Genomic DNA, 10611 nt, shown 5'->3' with positions numbered 1-10611 from the left:
CTCCCACCCACCCCTTCCCACTTCCCCGTTCTGGTTTTGCTGAATACTGTTTCACTGAGTCTTTCCAGAACCAGGGGACACTCCTCCTTTCTTCTTGTACCTCATTTGATGTGTGGATTATGTTTTGGGTATTCCAGTTTTCTAGGTTAATATCCACTTATTAGTGAGTGCATACCATGATTCACCTTTTGAGTCTGGGTTACCTCACTTAGTATGATATTCTCTAGCTCCATCCATTTGCCTAAGAATTTCATGAATTCATTGTTTCTAATGGCTGAATAGTACTCCATTGTGTATATATACCACATTTTTTGCATCCACTCTTCTGTTGAGGGATACCTGGGTTCTTTCCAGCATCTGGCAATTACAAATAGGGCTGCTATGAACATAGTAGAACATGTATCCTTATTACATGGTGGGGAGTCTTCTGGGTATATGCCCAGGAGTGGTATAGCAGGATCTTCTGGAAGTAAGGTGCCCAGTTTTCGGAGGAACCGCCAGACTGATTTCCAGAGTGGTTGTACCAATTTGCAACCCCACCAGCAGTGGAGGAGTGTTCCTCTTTCTCCACACCCTCTCCAACACCTGCTGTCTCCTGAATTTTTAATCTTAGCCATTCTGACTGGTGTAAGATGAAATCTTAGGGTTGTTTTGATTTGCATTTCCCTAATGACTAATGAAGTTGAGCATTTTTTAAGATGCTTCTCCGCCATAGATATTTGGATAACTATAATGTTTTGGAATATTACATTTTATTTTAATGTCATTTATATTATTTAGTAAGACTAATAATAACTAAATAAATTAATATTCATTTTTATTTTTACATTTATATATTTACATATCTGTAGGTGGGTTTTTGAATACCACAGCACTCATATAGAGGCCATAAAATAACTTTTAAATGTTGTCTTTTTCTACTAAGTACATATTAGGGATTAAAATTTAGGATGTCATACTTGGTAGCAGCCACTGTGTATGTGATGTGATTCTTTGGCATCACCTTGACATAGAAATACAGAGGCTGGTATTTGTCTGACAACTGAAGAAGGGACCTTGGAAGGAACCTGGACACTGGTATTTAGAGAGAATATAAGGGTGATAGATGGACACAAGAAAGATAGAAGACAGAGACACACTTAACAGAAAGGCTAAGTCAGTTTAATGCATATAAACACAAGAAGAAAGAGGAGGAGCAGGAGGACAAGGAGGAGAAGGAGGAGGAGGAGAAGGAGGGGGAGAAAGGAGGGGAAGGAGGAGGAGGAAGAGGAGGAGGAGGGAGGGAAAGAAGAAAGAGGAGGAGGAAGGGGGAGGAGGAGGAGGAGGAGGAAGAGGACAAAGAAGAAAGAAAGAAAAAGAAACAGAAACAAAGAAACAAAGAAAGAAAGGAGGATGTCACTATGTATAATAATTAAAAGTTAAGTGTACATATGAATACAACTTATTAAAAATCAAAATAGCAGAGGACCACAGAATATATATTATTGTGATTCTAAAGGAATTAAATATTAATAAGTTAACAATTTCATAATTAAACTTGAGTGTGTAACTCTATAAAATAATGTCATTCATAAATTCCCACTGTCTTTTAATTTGACAGTCTTCCAAAGTAGCCTTCTGAATATGGGCCCACTCTTAAATGTAAGTTTTGGCTCATTATATAAAAATAAATGATTTGTAGCATTATTTATTAAGCATATACCAACCTCAATGACATGCATAACTTAATGAGAAGTGTCATCCATAGGCTCTGGGGTTTGAAAACATTGGCTAGTACCTACTCATGTGGCAAAACTCTAAGCCGGGATGAAGATTAAAAGGAAGTTTTTGAATTACACCCATAATACAAAATGTAAACTTTAACTAGGCAAAATAATACGTACATATTTGCTGTGGGTGTATACACTGGGCAAAAATTCCAGACATCATTAGAATTACACAATTTTAAATACCACTAGAAAAAAAAGGAGAATAGAAATAGGAAAGGACACATTAAAAAACCCTTAAAAATATTGTTTAAAGACATCGACATCTGTGTGCATTCAGAGATTGGGTGGATATAGTACTTGCTGCCAAGCCTGACAACTCAGATCTGTGGAACCCATTTTAAAGTCCCACACAGGAGCCCAAGTGTATAAAACCCAAGCACTGGGAGGTAGGAGCAGCTGCTGGGAAATAGCTGGATGATTCTGGGAACCTAACCTGGTCAAGGCAGGTATGAACAACAGGAGACTGTCTCAAACAAGGTTCAAAGCAAGGACTAACAGTGAAAATGACCTCCATATATATATATATATATATATATCAAGGCATACAGGCGACCATTCACCTCCTCTCTGTCTCTGAGCTTCGCTTCACACATTCCTTTCTGTTGAGGAGCAATATCTCAACAAAAAGCCTTTAATCGTAACATGTAAAATTATTCTGTGGTAAGATGGTTTAAAATAAATATTATTTGTCTTTACTTGAAACATTTCTATTGATATTATATATTTTATTCATATTTTACTGTACTAAGAAGCATGCAGAACCTTCCAGAAATATGAACTGTATGTTGAAATACTTAGGGTAAGTTAAATGTTTAATGTAATAATTAAAGCCTTTAATATTTAAATTCAATTTCATGATAGCTTCTTAAGTGAAATTAAAATAGCGGGTTTAAACGGCTTTGCTCAGATGGTCAACATTTATATAAAAAAGGTTAAAATTATAAAGAAAATCTTTGTGTTGATTAATACAGCCATAGAATGTATATTCAGCCATATGTATTTAATATGCTAATGATGCACTTAAACTTAATATTTGTAATATTTCCTCAAAGTGAAGATTGGAAACATAACTTTTCTGCCATTTTAGTAATACATTATTCATTTTAAGTAAATTTGCTTTATACCACACTTTGATAAAACATGCAAAGTCCATTCAGAAGGAACATTTATTGACCAGCTGGAAATGTTAACCAAGTGGAAAGCTGTCACTTTAAAGATTACTCTGTTACAGATGTAAAGAGATGTGCAGTTTCGTATATTGACACTTATTTTCCTGTTAAAATTGTGATTATTGCTTTGAAATACACATTGCATTAAATAACACAAAATTTATATATACTCAAAAATAATTATTTTTTATTTTTATAACAGCCAGGGACTTTTACTTTGGCTTTGACAGCTTAACTAAACAATGTAATGCCATCTTCAACATGGTTCTGCCTCCTGGTTTTGTTTTAAGAAATGCTCTCAGCTTTTCCTGAAGCCATGCCTTCACTGTGAATTTATACTCCCTAATTCTCTGGAATGATAAGTTAATTAAATACTTTTTTCATAAGTTGTCTTTGTCATGGTACATTACAGTAACAGAAAAATAACTAACCTAGAAATCGGTACCAGGAAGTAAGATTTTTGCATGAAGAACGTGGCCATGTGGTTTGTTGGTTGCTGTAAACTACTGATAAACAAAGTATAAATGAATTATTCTTTTTTTGATACAAACATAAAAGTAGAGCACATTTATTAACAGTAGGACAACTACTTACAATAATAGTGCATTAAATGTCACATAATAAACACAGTCAAAAGAGCACAAGAAACTTGTCAATATTCTGATACAGTATCATCAATGACTGTCCCATACATACCTTAACATATACCCACATAAAGCACTCATTTCATAGGCAGGAAAAAATGACTTTTGTCTATCACTGAAATAGATTTCTTGGTTTTCAGCTTGGATTATATACTACAGATAAACTTCAAATATTTAAAAAACAATGTTAACAACAAAAGCTGAGCACAGTGGCACATATCTTTAGTCCCAACATTAGAAGAAGCAGAGACGGGTAGATCTCTCTGAAATCAAGGCCAGAGAGACCTACAAAATGAGACCTAGTCTTTACAAAAAGAAAAGCAACAGCAAAATTCTATATTCATTTCTAAAATAAATAGTATATATTATATCATCTGTTAATAAATACACTATCAAAATACATATATATATATATATACATATATATATATATATATAATACATACACACACACACACACATATCATCTTTTGAATGAGTCTGTCCAGCTAACTTGCTTGCTTGAGCGTGTTTTCAACTCCCATGCTTTTGATCCATTGGACCAATGTACAGAGAGTTCTATTTATGTTTCCTCTTCTTAGGTTGCTCATTGTCAGAGCTACCTCGGTACGGCTACTGCTGCTGCTGGAGCTGCTGGATTGTGAATCTGAGGATGAAGAGGAGGATGAGGAAGGATGAAGAGGCTGAGGTAGAGGTGATAAGAGAGGCTTTCATCTGAATCACTGTCTTCTGAAGAGGATGAGGCAGATGTCTCGCTCTCTGATGAAGACTCACTGGCCGAACTGTCACTGCAAGAGGTACTGGAATTCGTGACACTTAGATCTTTTCTTCTTGGTCTTATACTCTCTACGTTGGTCTTTCTGATGCTTTGCCGCAATAATCTATTCTTTTTCTGAAAAAACTTTCTTCAGTTCTGCTGTTCTCAAAGTCCCCTGGATGCACTTTCTTTTCCCTTTGCATTCGTAAGCCCAATGTCCAAATTCCAAGCATTACTAACATCTTACAAGTTGCTTATTGGCTTTAGCTTACCTCTGAGCTATGAGCTGTTGCATAGGAATCGCCATCTTGGAGCAGAAGGAGTCTGCTGCAAGGGATTTTGGGATACTCTGATGGGTGGGCAAGTCCTTAGAAACCTCAGTGGTCTTGGGCGGAGCCAGACAAGCTCATCCCAACAGAAGCCACTGGTGGCCACTAGCCTGTTTGTCTTCTCTAGTGTGGATGTTATGTTCAGTATGAATGGGGCCTTGAAGGGTGATCTCAAAACAGGGATCTGCAATCTATATGCAATGAAATTGTGTAATATTCAAAAATCCTGTAATCCCAGGATTTTGGAGGCTGAGGCAAAAGGATTGCTATGCATTCAAGTCTAACCTGGAAAAACATAAGATCCTAGCTCAAAAACAAAACAAAACAAACAAACAAAAACAAAAACAAAACAAAAAAGCCAGACAGTAATGGCTCACATCTTTAATTTCAACACTTGCTGGAATTCACAGCAAGCCTTGTCTACAAAGCATGCTCTAGGAAAACCAAGGCTGCCCACAGAAACACTGTCTCAAAAATCAAAACACCAAAACAACAACAACAACAACAACAACAACAAATTACAGGTGTCATCATGAGGACTGAATCATTCTGTTTTGTTTGGTTTTGTTTTGTGTTTTTTCCTTCAAAGATCTGTGTAGAGGAATTTTAATTCAGCAACATGGCTGCTCTGGAAAGGTATCATATCTGTCTGGAACACAGACATGCTTGTAATCCCAGGAGGCAGAGGCAAGCAGATCTTGGGTTCCAGGCCAACATGGTATAGAGCAAGTTTCAGGTAAAGAAATTTAGATCCAGGTGTGGTGGCACATGCTTTTAATCCCAGTACTCAGGAAACAGAGGCATGCAGATCTCTCTGCTCAAGTCAGTTTTATTGAGTCAGTGGCTTAAGAGCAGTAGAGAGAAAGAGAGGGAGGGAGGGAACAAAGAAGGGAGGGAGAGAGACAAAGACAGAGACAGAGAGAATAGTTTTACCAGGACAGTTTTACAGAGAAAGGTTGCAGTTGAAGACAACATGAGCCAGAGAGGGGACTAGAAGATTACAACAGACTGCCAGACTTAGATTGAGGCCAAGCAGAGCAATTCTGCCAGAAACTAAGAAAAGCAAGTTAATCCATCAGCTCAGAGAGGAGTTTAGGCTGAAATAACCAGCCAGTGTTCAGAAAGAACTAGAAAAGGTGAATTAATTCAGCAGTAAAGTTCTTAGATGACAATTACATCTGGTGAATAAGGTCCATTTACAGCTCTGTTGGGAGGAGCCTTTGTCTCACTGTTATTTATTTATTATATCTCTTTTTTTTAAGTGTTGAATGTTTTTTCTGCATGTATGTATGTACCTGTGCATCATATATGCGTGGCTGGTGCTGAGGGGATCAGAACAGGGAGGTAGGTTACCTGCAACTGGAATTATGGATGATGTGCAGAGAACTGAACCCACATCTTTTGCAGGAGCAGCAAGTGCTCTTACCCATTGACCCAACTCATGGGCCCCCTTTTTTTATTTTTAAAGATAATATCTTTAGTTTTCCAGACTGGCCAGAAACTTAGCTCAGACGAGTCTAATTTCCAATTTATGACTCGTTTCTAAGCTCAGGATTCAGGGTGTAGAGGAAAGAGGACAAGGATGTCAAGGCCGACCTGGGCTATATAGCAAATTTGAGGCCAGCCTGGTCTATATGAGAACTTGTTTAAACACAAACTTTAAAAAAATGTACTTAAAATTCTACTGCCTTCACCAATGTCTCATTACATTGATTTTAAGTCCATTTTTATTACGACAAAGCCAAATCACTCTTCATTATTTCTTCACCCTTCTCCATATACCATACCTGAATTATTGCTTTTAGGCATTTGTTTTCCTAGATAAAAATTTATTTTTGCCTTTTAATTGATAGTTTGTGGGTTTCATATCTTACATCCCAGGGCTACTGATCTCCCTATTCCCTCTTATCTGTCTGTCTTACAAACTTTCCTCCTCCAGAAAGTTTCCTTTTTTCCCCTAATGCCTTAAGTTTATTAAAACTGTTTTTGTAGTCATGGATCTTACTTTTTTGGATATTTTCTTTATATGCATTTCAAATGTTATCTCCTTTCACCATCCACACCCAGCAGGAACCATATAACCCATCCCCCCTCCACCTGTTCTTTTGAGGGTGTTTCCCACCCAACCATTCACTCCTGCCTCCCTGCCTGGCAATCTCCTCCCATTGATGTCCAACAAGGCCATCCTCTGCTGCATATGCAGCTGGAGCCATGTGTCCCTCCACATGTACTCTTTGGTTGGTGGTTTAGTCCCTGGGAGCTCCATTCAGACTGGTGTGAGGTAGAAGCTCAGGACTGTTTTCATTTGCATTTCCCTGATGACTAAGGATGTTGAACATTTATTTAGGTGCTTCTCAGCCATTTGAGTTTCCTCAGTTGAGAATTCTTTGTTTAGCTCTATACCCCATTTTATTATAGGGTTATTTGGTTCTCTAACTTCTTGAGTTCTTTGTGTATATTGGATATTAGCCCTCGATCAGATATGGGATTGGTAAAGATCTTTTCCCAATCTGTTGCTGTTTTGTCCTATTGACAGTGTCCTTTGCCTTAGAAAATCTTTGTAATTTCATGAGGTCCCATTTTTAGATTCTTGATCTTAGATCATAAGAAGTTGGTGTTCTGTTCTGGAAATTTCCCCCCTGTGCCATGTGATTGAGGCTCTTCCCTCTGTTAGTTTCATTGTATCTGGCTTTATGTGGAGGTTCTTGCTGACTTGTCTTTTGTACAAGGAGGTAAGAATTGATTGATTTGCTTTCTTCTACATGCTGACCTCCAGTTGAACCAGAACTATTTGTTGAAAATGCAGTCTTTTATCCATGGGATGGTTTTACATCCATTGTCAAATGGGCATATACCCAGAAGATTCCCCAGCATGTAATAAAGACACATGTTCCACTATGTTCATAGCAGCCCTATTTATAATTGCCAGAAGCTGGAAAGAACCCAGGTATCCCTCAACAGAAGAGTGGATGCAAAAAAATGTGGTATATATACACAGTGGAGTACTATTCAGCCATTAGAAAAAATGAATTCATAAAATTCTTAGGCAAATGGATGGAGCTGGAGAACATCATACTAAGTGAGGTAACCCAGACTCAAAAGATGAATCATGGTATGCACTCACTAATAAGTGGATATTAACCTAGAAAACTGGAATACCAAAAACATAATCCACACATCAAATGAGGTACAAGAAGAACGGAGGAGTGGCCCCTTGTTCTGGAAAGACTCAGTGAAGCAGTATAGGTCATAACCAAAACAGGGAAGTGGGAAGGGTTGGATGGGAAAACAGGGGGAGGGAAGGGGGCTGATGGGACTTTCAGGGAGTGGGGGCCTAAAAAAGGGAAAATCATTTGAAATGCAAATAAAAAATATATCGAATAAAAAAAATGGCCATAGTAGGTGTGTGGGTTCATTTCTGCGTCTTCAACTCTATTCCATTGATCTTCCTGCCTGTCTCTGTACAAATACTCTACAGTTTTTATCACTATTGCTCTGTAATAGAGCTTGAGGACAGGAATGGTGATTCCCCCAGAAATTCTTTTATTATTGAGAATAATTTCTGCTATCCTGGGTCTTTTGTTATTCCAAATTATTTTGCAAATTTCTCTTTCTAACTCTATGAAGAATTGAGTTGGAGTTTTGATGGGAATTTCATTAAATCTGTAGATTGCTTTTGGCAAGATGGTCATTTTTTAATATATTAATCCTGCCAGTCCATGAGCATGGGAGATCTTTCCATCTTCTGAGTTCTTCTTCAATTTCTTTCTTCAAGTACTTCAAGTTCTTGTCATATAGATCTTGTTTGGTTAGAGTCACAACAAAATACTTTATATTGTTTGTGACTATTGTGAAGGATGTCATTTTCCTCATTTCTTTCTCAGCCTATTTATCCTTTGAGTAGAAGAAGGCTACTGATATGTATGAGTTAATCTAGCCACTTTGCTGAAGTTGTTTATCAAGTTTAGGAGTTCTCTGGTGGAATTTTTTGGGATCACTTAAGTATATTATTATATCATCTGCAAATAGTAATATTTTGACTTCTTGCTTTCCAATTTTTATCCCTTTGATCTCCTTTTGTCTAATTGCTCTAGCTAGATCTTCAACTACGATATTGAATAGATAGGGAGAGATTGAATAGCTTTGTCTAGTATCTGATTTTAGTGGGATTGCTTCAAGTTTTTCTCAGATTAGTTTGATATTGGCTACTGGTTTGCTGTATATTGCTTTTATTATGTTTAGTTATGGGCCTTGAATTCCTGATTTTCCTAAGACTTTTAACATGAAGGGATCTTGAATTTTTGTTAAATTCTTTTTCAGCAACTAATGAAATGTTCATGTGGTTTTTTTTTTCCTTTGAGGTTTTTTATGTGGTGAATTACATTAATGGATTTTGGTATATTGAATCTTCCCTGCATCCCTGGGATGAAGCTTATGTGATAGCTGTGAATGATAGTTTTGGTGTTCTTGGATTTTTTTTTTTTTTTGAGAATTTTATTGAGTATTTTTGCATTGATGTTCATAAGGGAAATTGGTCTGAAGTTCTCTTTCTTTGTTGGGTCTTTGTGCAGTTTAGATATAAGTGTAATTGTGGCTTCCTAGAGTGAATTGTGTAGTGTTCCCTCTCTTTCTATTTTGTGGAATAGTTTGAAGAGTATTGGTGTTAGGTCCCTTTTGAAGGTCTGACAGAATTCTGAAAAAAAAAAAAATCTGGTCCTGGGCTGTTTTTGGTTGGGAGACTTTTAATGACTGCTTCTATTTCTTTAGGAGTTATGGGACTATTTAAATGGTTTATCTGATCCTGATTTAACTTTGGCACATGTCATCTCTCTAGAATATGTCCATTTCATCCAGATTTTCGAATTTTGTTGAGTATAGGCTTTTGAAGTAGGATCTATGATTTTTTGAATTTCCTCAGATTCCCTTTTGTCTCCCTTTTTATTTTTGATTTTATTAAGTGGAATACTGTCTCTTTGCCCTGTGGTTAGTCTGGCTAAGGGTTTATTTATCTTGTTAATTTTCTCAAAGTATCAGCTCCTCATTTTGTTGATTCTATGTATAGTTCTTTTTGTTTCTACTTGTTTGATTTCAGCCCTGAGTTTGACTATTTCCTGCCATTTACTCTTCTTTGGGTGTATTTGCTTCTTTTTGTTCTAGACTTTTTTTAGATCTGCTGTCTAGCTCCTACTGTATGCTCTTTCCAGTTTCTTTCTGGAGGCACTTAGAGCTATGTGCTTTCTTCTTAGCACTGCTTTTATTATATCCCATAAGTTTTGGTATGATGTGCCCTCATTTTCATTACATTTAAAAAGTCATTTCTTTCTTTATTTCTTCCTTGACCAAATTATCATTGAGTAGAGTGTTGTTCAGCTTCCTTGTGTATGTGTGCATTCCATTGTTTTTGTTGTTATTGAAGACCATCTTTAGTCTGTGGTGGTCTGATAGGTTGCATGAGACTGTTTCAATCTTCTTGTGTTTGTTGAGGCCTGTTTTATGACCAATTATATGGTCCGTTTTGTAGAAGGTACCATGAGGGGCTGAGACGAATGTGTATTCTTTTGTTTTAGGATGAAATAGTCTATAAATATCTATTAAATCCATTTGTTTCCTAACTTCTGTAAGTTTTACCCTATCTCTGTTTAGTTTCTGTTTCTATGATCTCTCCATTGCTGAAAGTGAGTTGTTGAAGTTTCCCACTATTATTGTGTGAGGTACAATGTGTGCTTTGAACTTTAGTAAAGTTCAAATGAGGGTGCCCTTGCATTTGGAGCATAGATGTTCTGAATTGAGAGTTCAACTTGGTAGATTTTTCCTTTGACCAGTATGAAGTGTCCTTTCTTCTTATTTTTTTTTATATAACTTTTGTTTGAAAGTGGATTTTATCTGGTATTTGAATGTCAACCCCAGCTTGTCTCTTAGGACCATTTCCTTGGAAAATTGTTT

At 36.7% G+C, this 10611-nt stretch overlaps 1 pseudogene; it reads right to left on the bottom strand.

Moving 5' to 3' along the window:
* Positions 1-4140: 4140 nt before the first annotated feature.
* Positions 4141-4646, bottom strand: LOC127682071 (zinc finger CCHC domain-containing protein 10-like; annotated as a pseudogene).
* Between the last annotated feature and the right edge of the window lie 5965 nt (positions 4647-10611).

The sequence above is a fragment of the Apodemus sylvaticus genome, chromosome 4 (genome assembly GCF_947179515.1).
Source record: "Apodemus sylvaticus chromosome 4, mApoSyl1.1, whole genome shotgun sequence".
In the NCBI taxonomy this organism is placed as follows: Eukaryota; Metazoa; Chordata; class Mammalia; order Rodentia; family Muridae; genus Apodemus; species Apodemus sylvaticus.
Note: the sequence above shows the minus strand (reverse complement) of the source record. Positions and strands in the feature narration are given on the sequence as shown.